The 8,911-nt window shown below is 40.0% G+C and overlaps 1 protein-coding gene across 1 annotated transcript in view; it reads right to left on the reverse strand.

Moving 5' to 3' along the window:
• The window catches only part of AZI2 (5-azacytidine induced 2), a 38,109-nt gene extending 29,355 nt beyond the window's left edge, over positions 1-8,754 (reverse strand). Inside the window, exon 1 of the mRNA XM_042903630.1 lies at positions 8,093-8,754. The gene's annotated coding sequence lies outside the window, so the exon portion shown is untranslated. The remainder of the gene's footprint in view (positions 1-8,092) is intronic.
• Positions 8,755-8,911: the final 157 nt, after the last annotated feature.

Genomic DNA, 8,911 nt, shown 5'->3' on the forward strand with positions numbered 1-8,911 from the left:
CAATAAATTTAAGAATATAATCATACCAAGAATCTTTTCTGACCACAATAATATGAAACTAAAAATCAATCCCAAGAGAAAAACAGGAAAAACACAAACATGTGAAGGCTCAACAACATGGCACTAAACAACCAATGGGTCAATGAAGACATCAAAGAGAAACTTAAAAAAAAATACACTGAGAAAATGAAAATGAACACACAATGGTCCCAAATCTTTGGGACACAGCAAAAGAAGTTTTAAGAGGGAAATTTAATGCAATACTGGTCTATATCGAGAAAAAAACTTTAATTAAAAAAAATTTTTTTAATGTTTATTTTTGACAGAGAGAGAGAAAGCACAAGCAGGGGGAGTTAGAGAGTGAGGGAGACACAGAATCAGAAGCAGGCTTCAGGCTCTGAGCTGTCAGCACAGAGCTGGACACAGGGCTTGAACTCACAGACTGCAAGATGATGACCTGAACTCAAGTCGGAGGCTTAACCAACTGAGCCACCCAGGAGCCCCCGGAAAAATTTCAAATAAACAATCTAACAATATACCTACAGGAACCAGAAGAAGAACAAAGCCCACAGTTACTAGAAGGCAGAAAGTAATAAAGATCAGAGCAGAAATAAACGAAATAGACCAAAATAAACGAAATAGAGACCAAATAACAATAGAAAAGATTAATGAAATAAAGAACTGGTTGTCTGAAGGGACAAACAAAATTGATACACCTCTGGCCAGACTCATAAAGAGAAAAAAAGGAGAGAGGCCCCCAAAAAAGTCAGAAATGAAAGAGGAGAAATAACAACTGATATCACTCAAAGACAAAAAAGATTTTAAGAGACTACTATGAAAAACTATGTATCAACAAACTGGACAAACAACTGAAAAGAAATGGATAAACTCCTGGAAACACAATCTTCCAACACTGAGTCAGGAAAAAAAGAAAATCTGAACAAGCAATTACTAGTAATAAAATTGAATCATTAACTTAAAACACTCTGAACAAACAAAATCCTGGATGAGATGGATTCACCAGGTGAATTCTACCAAAGATTTAAAGAATTAATACTTATTCTCAAACCGTTCCAAAAACAGAAGAGGAAGGAAAACTTCCAAATTCATTCTATGAAGCCAGCAGTATCCTGATACTAAAACCAGACAAAGACACTACAAAAAAAAAAAGAAAAGAAAAGAAAAGAAAAGAAAACTACAGGTCAATATCCCTGATGAAGTCAAACAAATACTAGCAAAAATCCTCAAACAAAATTTTACCAAACTGCATTCAAAAATACATGAAAAGGATCATTCACCACAATCATATGGGATTTCTTCTGGGTATGAAGGATGGTTCAATATCCACAAATCAAGTTAATGTGACATACCACATTAGCAAAATGAAGGATAAAAGTAAGATGATCATCTCAATAGATCCAGAAAAAGCACTGGACAAAATTCAACAGCTGTTCATAATAAAAACTCTCTCAACAAAGTGGGTTTAGAGAGAACATACCTCAGGATAATTAAGGTCACATATGAAAACCCCACAGCTAACATCATAATACTGAAAACCTGAGAGCTTTTCTTCCAAGATCAGGAACAAGACAAGAGTGTCTGTTCTCACCACTTTTAATCAACATAGTACTGGAAGGTCCTAGCCTAGGAAGTTCTAGTAAACAAACAAGAAAAAGAAATAAAGGGCATCCAAACTGGTAAGAAGTAAAACTGTCATTATTTACAGATGACATGGCACTAGACATAAAAAAAAAAAAAAAACCTGAAGACTCCACCAAAATTAGAATAAACAAGTTCAGTAAAGTTGTTTACAAAATTAATATACAGAAATCTGTTGTTTTTATAAACTAATAAAAAAGTAGCAGAAAGAGAAATTAAAACAGTTCCATTTACAATTGAACCAAAAAGAACAAAATACCTAACAATAAACTTAACCAAGGAAGTGAAAGATCTGTACAGTGAAAACTATAAAACAATGAAAGAAATTGAAGACAACACAAATGAAACATATCCCATACTTTTGGGTTAGAAGAGTATTGTTAAAATGTACATCCTATACACAAAGCAATCTACAGATTTAATACAATCCCAGTCAAAATACCAACAGCATTTTTCACAGAACTAGAACAAATGATACTAAAATTTGTATGGAATCATAAAAGACCCTGGATATCCAAAGCAGTCTTGAGAAAGAAGAACAAAGCTGGATATACTACAATTCCAGATTTCAAGATATACTACAAAGCTACAGTAATCAAAATAGTATGGTAGTGGCACATAAACAGACACAGAATAGAGAGCTCAGAAATAAACCCATGCTGACATGGTCAATTAATCTATGACAATGGAGACAAGATTAGGCAACGGGGAAAAAGATAGTCTCCTCAACAACTCGTATTGAGAAAATTAGACAGCTACATGCAAAAGAATGAAACTGCACCACACTCTTACACCATATACAAAAATACACTCAAAATGCATTAAAGACCTAAATGTGAGACCTGAAATCATAAAATTAGAAGAAAATCTAGGCAGTAATCTCTTTGTCATTAGACTTAGCAACATTTTTCTAGACATGTCTCCTCAGGAAAGGGAAACAAAAGCAAAAATAAACTATTGGGGCTACACCAAAATAAACAAACTCACATGGCAAAGGAAACCATCAACAAAACACAAAGGCCATCTACCAAATGGGAGAAGAGATTTGCATACGGCATACTGATAAGGGGTTAATATTGATAATATAAAAACTTATATAACACTAAAAAAATCCCAATATGACCAAAAAATGGGGAGAGGACCTGAATAGACATCTATCCAAAGAAGACATACAGACGGCCAACAGATACATTAAAAGATGCTCAATATCACTAACCATCAGGGAAATGCAAATCAAAACCACAAGGATATAGAACCTTACAACTGTCAGAATAGCTACTATCAAAAACACAAAAAATATTAAGTGTTGGCAAAGATGCACAGAAAAAGAGGCCCTAGTGCATTCCCTAGTGGAAATGTAAATTGGTATAGTCACTGTGGAAAACATGATGGAATAGAAAAACACATATTCTGGAATAGAATGGAATAGAAAAAAACCATTTAAAAATAGAAAAACCGTATCACTCCATAATTACCCCCAAAAATGGAAACACTAATTTGAAATGATATATGCACCCCTATGTTTACTGTAGCATTTACAACAGCCAAGATATGGAGACAACCTAAGTGTCCATTGATAGATAAATGGATAATGAAGATACGGTACACACATACACACACAATGGAATATTAGCCGTAAAAAAGAATGAGATCTTGCCATTTGTGACAACAGGGATAGACCTACAGGGCATCATGCTAATGAAATAAGTCAAAGACAAATCTTATATGATTTTACTTAGATGTACAATCTAAAAAACAAAAGAACAAAAGCAGAAATGGTCCATAAATACAGAGAACTAATGGTTGCCAGAGGGGTAGGGATGAGCATAGCATAATATATACAGTTGTTAAATCAGTAAATTTTACACCTGAAACTAATATAACAATATGTTAACTATATTTCAGTAAATAAATAAAATGATAATGGAAAACAATAAACAAAAATACTGACTGCTAGACTGCACTGCAGATCTATGCAAGTCAGTATATATAGATATAGATATATATACATCTATAGACATATCTATATCTGTATCTGTATCTACATATAGATACATATCTGGGATGAAAATGTCAAACTGAACTTTCAATAATCATCCCATATGATTTTAAGTCCCTATCCAATTTGAGAGTCATTACTCTACAAAGTGGCTATTATGCGATTCATAGAATTCCAACTGTAACTAGTATTATTAAACAATTGTGGGCATGGTTAGTTTTATATTATCAATTGTTAAACAACACCTAACTTTTGCATGGAGATTTTGTTTTTAAAATTATAGAAAGCAACTTCATTATCTCTCTCGTCACAATAGTATAGGAGAATCAGATAGATTTACCTATAGGAAATATATAATGCCAATATTTTATATATTTGGAATTAAACTGACTCTTCTTAGATGTTTACATAAGAAAAGTACAAATTAAAAGAGAATTAAAAAGGGTTACGGTGAAAGATGTTGACAGTTATTGCTGAGAACAATGAAATTCCCAAGAATGATTAAAACGTGTTCTCGTCAGCCAATCCCAACATGAGGGGCAGATGATTCTACACTATCAATAAGCAAAGCTCTCTACAATTCAACTCCATTTTGAAATGATCTACCCAGAGACAGTAACGTATTCCACAGGTAAAGGGCTTGGTGCCACAAGACTGCCCTCTACTTTGGATGCTAATTGTAAGCCTAGGTTGTTACCTGTGCTTCCGACCACACAGATACACAGGTCCTGAACAAAGCAGCTCTGTCCTCCTGGAGTTTGAGGCTGGCACAGTGGCATGTGAAAAAGTTCTGGGAGCTCTCTGAACCCTCTCCTCTTTAGGTTTTCACAAAGGCTTCCTTACACAGAAATGATTAAGCCATTGGCAATCGATCCAACTTTCAGCTCCTTCCCTCTACCAACCTTGGTGGGACTGAAAGCTCCAACCCTCTAATTACATGGTTGGTTTCCTTGGCAATCAGCCCCATCCTTAGTTGCTGTCCAAAGTCATCTCATTACCATAAACATAGTTTCAGTAAACAGGGACTGGTTATGAATAAGAAGACACCCATTTCACCTTCATGGCTCTGAAGCAATTTCAGTAAAAGAGGTTGTTAAGTGACCAAATAGGACAAAAGATGATCCCATACCTCTTACCCTCAGAAAATTCCAAGGGTTTGGGGAGCTGTGGGCCAAGAACTGTGGACAAAAGCCAAATACATATGAGAAACATATTTTGGCTATCTAAATGATCAAATATACGTTTCTTATAAATCACAATATTGCAATGATAATGGAGAAAGAGCAACGTATTTGCCATATAAGGTGGGTAAAAAGTAGCAAGAGTAGTTCCTGAGGCTAAGGGAGAGACCAAGAAAAAAACATTCAAACACTGTAAGAATTATTCTAGAAAATCCTAAATTGCAATCTTCACTACAATCAACATTAAGAGCCCAAGGTGAGACATGCTATACATACGGGGTTGTGAGATGCTAGAAAACACAGAAGTATCTTCTGACACCAGACAGGTCTTTTTTTTTTTTTTAACTAGGAAAACATAGGATTATCCTGTCCTATTTCATCATCATGGTATTTACCATATCCATCGCTTACCATATGCCAGGCACTAGTGCTTCCACAGGCATTTTCCAGCTTCTTAGGAAGGAACTCTTAACCTAATTTATAGCCAAGGTCTTAAAAAAATTAAATACCTTACTTACAGCTACATAAGTAATCAGTGGCAAAGCTGGGATGTGAACCCATATAAGCTTTCTGCTAAATCTGTGCTCTTAATACAACATTCTGAGAGACGATACAACGTGGATTCGGATTTTTTCTAATAAGAATCTGGAAAAGGCAGAGCTCAGGGGTAGAAAGAACACTGACCAGAGATTCAGAAACCCAGACTCTAGTCTACAATCTGCCACCTTGATTTCTGACAGGTTTACCTCTCTCGATCTAAATTTTCCCACCAATAAAATGACAGGGTTGAACTACATCACTAAGATCCCACCTTCCGAAATTGTGAAGGCAAAATTTAATGCAGATATAAAATGGCAACCTCAACAGACAGAAAGAATGCACATTTTCTCCAGAAACTGACTAACTGGTATAGCACAAACCTTACCTCAAATCCACACCAATCTTGGCTAGAAAGTTGTTATCACCACCACAGATAAAGAAACTTAAGCTCTAAAGAGGTGAGGCTCATTTCCCTGTAGTCGGACTGGTGGTAGCGACAGAGCTAGGGTTGGAATCAAGAACTATTTACCTCTTTTCCTCTATTCTATGTTGCCTCCTGAACTGAGCCTCCTGTTTCCATCATCCTTCTACTTCTGAAAAGCTAAAGTATCCCTAACCCACTTCATAGGATCAGTCAAGACACGATGGGGCAAAGATGAAGTCTGATGGAGGCAAACGGATCAACGCTTACTCCTCGTTCCCTATTTTTAATCAAATAATTAGGCGCAGGAATGGCCTACCTAGTTTACAAAGAAGAGATAATCAAGTGCCTTTTTTCAAGAGACTGTCACTCTATGGATCTCAGCACTCAAATGTCCTACAATTCAGTAAGTGCCCCAAATATACTCAGCATCGGACATACAATATAAACAACTCCGTTTCCGTTTCTATAACCCTCACTGAGTGTCACTAAACTGCAACAGTCCAGAAGTAACACTTATGACTAGGGAATCATAAGACTTCCTCAGGGTTAGCATAAGTACAAAAGGCAATCTGCTTTTTATTCTTTTCATAAAGTAACATATCTCAATGGAACTGAGCACTTACATACATCAAGTGTTATTAGTATAGCAGTAATTACTCTCCAATAGTGATAACAGAACTATAACCAGAATATAAATACCACAAGAGAAAAAAGTAAACTACATTGGGTTTATTACTTCATGGATTAAGAAAAACCTCATCACATTTCATATAATCATGAAAATGTTGTGTTGACAATATTTACCGATGGTTTACGGTAGGTCAGGCAGCTTTTAGGGGAACTACTTTTCTGTTCTTCATGACGATTCGTTAAATATGCAGAAGACCTCTGATGTGGGCAAGAATTTCCTGTTATCACAGGTGGATTGACTAAGAGGCAAATGTCAGAAAGTGGGGAAGCCAAGGAATGAAAACCAGCCAGTTGATTCCAGAGCCAGCAAAACTCTTAGAAACTATGCGTCGGTGCGGTGAAAAGTAAACATAACTCTCATTTAGGAGACAGGAAAAATGAAGAAGAGATTTGGTCCCCCAACCAGTGTCAAGCGATTAAGTGGAAAATTCAGCACTCAGATCCTGAATTACTGCTCTGACTTAATCCAGTGCATTTCCCATTACACCATACTCCCTCTTTAATACTAAAACCTTACGTGTGTAAACAACTTCCCATTTAATAAATAATATCGCATTAAAATTTTCTAATGACCCCGTGAGGGATTATCATTCCTAACTTACAGATGAAGGAGGGAGCGAGCACAATAGGTTGGGAAATTAGATATGGCACGTTTAGAAAACTAGAACTTAAATTATATACTGAGATCTCGAGCAACCCAATTCAAAATTCCATAGTAAAAAAGAAAATGTTTCCTATGTTTGAGAGGCACGGGTCTATTTCCATCCTAAAACGTCACTACCCTGGGGCGCCTGGGTGGCTCAGTCGGTTAAGCGGCCGACTTCGGCTCAGGTCCTGATCTCGCGGTCCGTGAGTTCGAGCCCCGCGTCGGGCTCTGTGCTCGCAGCTCAGAGCCTGGAGCCTGTTTCAGATTCTGTGTCTCCCTCTCTCTGACCCTCCCCCGTTCATGCTCTGTCTCTCTGTCTCAAAAATAAATAAACGTTAAAAAAAAATTAAAAAAAAAACAAAAAACGTCACTACCTTTGATCATCTTAGCCTATCTCCAACAACACACTCGTATCACAGTTTTCGTTAACACTTCACCTCGCTTTTGAGTATATAAGTTCCTTGTTTGTAGGAAACGACAGTCCACCTACCGTGCATGTAGTAGTAACTCAACAAATGATCGAAAACTCATGCCAAACACACAGGTCAGACGCTGGAGAAACGACGAATTACCTACTGTTAGCCTCGTTAACGTCAACCCCAGTGCTTGGATGCCCCAGGCAGTAGCGTCCTAGCTACACAGCCTTCTTCCGTTCCCGATAGAAATGCAATTTCAATGAATGAAATGAAACTAAAGGCGCTCCATTAATTCAGAATATGAAAAGAAAATAAGCCAAAGGGGGAAATAAAGTGACAGAGGACGGAAGGCTTGGAAGAGCTAGCGTGCAAATCAAACAGGAGTTAGGGATGCCCAGGGGCGGGCCGCTCCCTAGTCAAAAAGGAGAGGGCAAGGGTTTGGGAAGAAAATGACGTGTCTCTTCCGAGCAGCAACAGCAGCGGAGGTTGATCCCGACACTGCCCGCACCCTTAGCCCGGTCGAATCGAGTCACTCACCCCGAAGACAGGCTCCGTAGGGCCGCCCCCAGGGCCGCCGAGTTTCGATTCCCCAGTGTTTGGAAACGGACCGAAAACAAACCGGGTCGCCAGAGGTCACCGCGGGCTTCCGGTTTCCTCGAAGACACCGCCGCTTCCCCAGAGAAGGCAGCCGCTGCGGGAACGCCGCGGAAGGATTCCCATTTCTTTAGCCTCGGCTGCCCCGCAGTGGGCGCAGCCCGGCCCGTCGGCTGGGGCCCGGGAGGTTCTGGAAGGAGGGCCAACGCTAGGCACAAGAGGCCGAGCCGGCCCGGCAGAAGGCCCGTTACCCAGCAACACGCGCGCGAGACCCGGGCCCGCCGGCACCCGCCTCGTCAGCGTCCGCCGACCGACAGCCGCCTCGCGTTCCGCGCAGGGGAAGCGCTGTACAGGGGGGGCTGGAAGCAGCGCACCGCCGGAAGTAGGGCCCCAGCTGTTCTCAAGCTAGACGCCAGGGCCGCGCGAGCAAACCGGAAGTCAGGCGGAAGGGAGCTGACAGGGCATTCCAGAAGGCACAGCTTTGAGGGGTGGGGGAAGGAGGATGTGGGCGCGGCGTACTACGTGTCCCGTGAGCCTCCGCGGCGGGGCGGGGCCGCGGCGGCGCTAGGAGGCGGAGGCGGAGGCGGAGGTGAAGGCGGAGCTGGAGTTGGGTAAGGGCCGTTACCCGCCGCTGTGGCGGTCGAGTCGGTGGCTTGTTTTTCAGCAGTCCTCCAGCGACTTCTTTTCACTCAGCGACCGCTTGGGGGTCCCCGAGCGTTTGTGGTGCGTGTTGGGTCCTCTCAGCGCCGTTAAAGGTTAACA

Source organism: Panthera leo, chromosome C2, assembly GCF_018350215.1.
Source record: "Panthera leo isolate Ple1 chromosome C2, P.leo_Ple1_pat1.1, whole genome shotgun sequence".
Lineage (NCBI taxonomy): Eukaryota > Metazoa > Chordata > Mammalia > Carnivora > Felidae > Panthera > Panthera leo.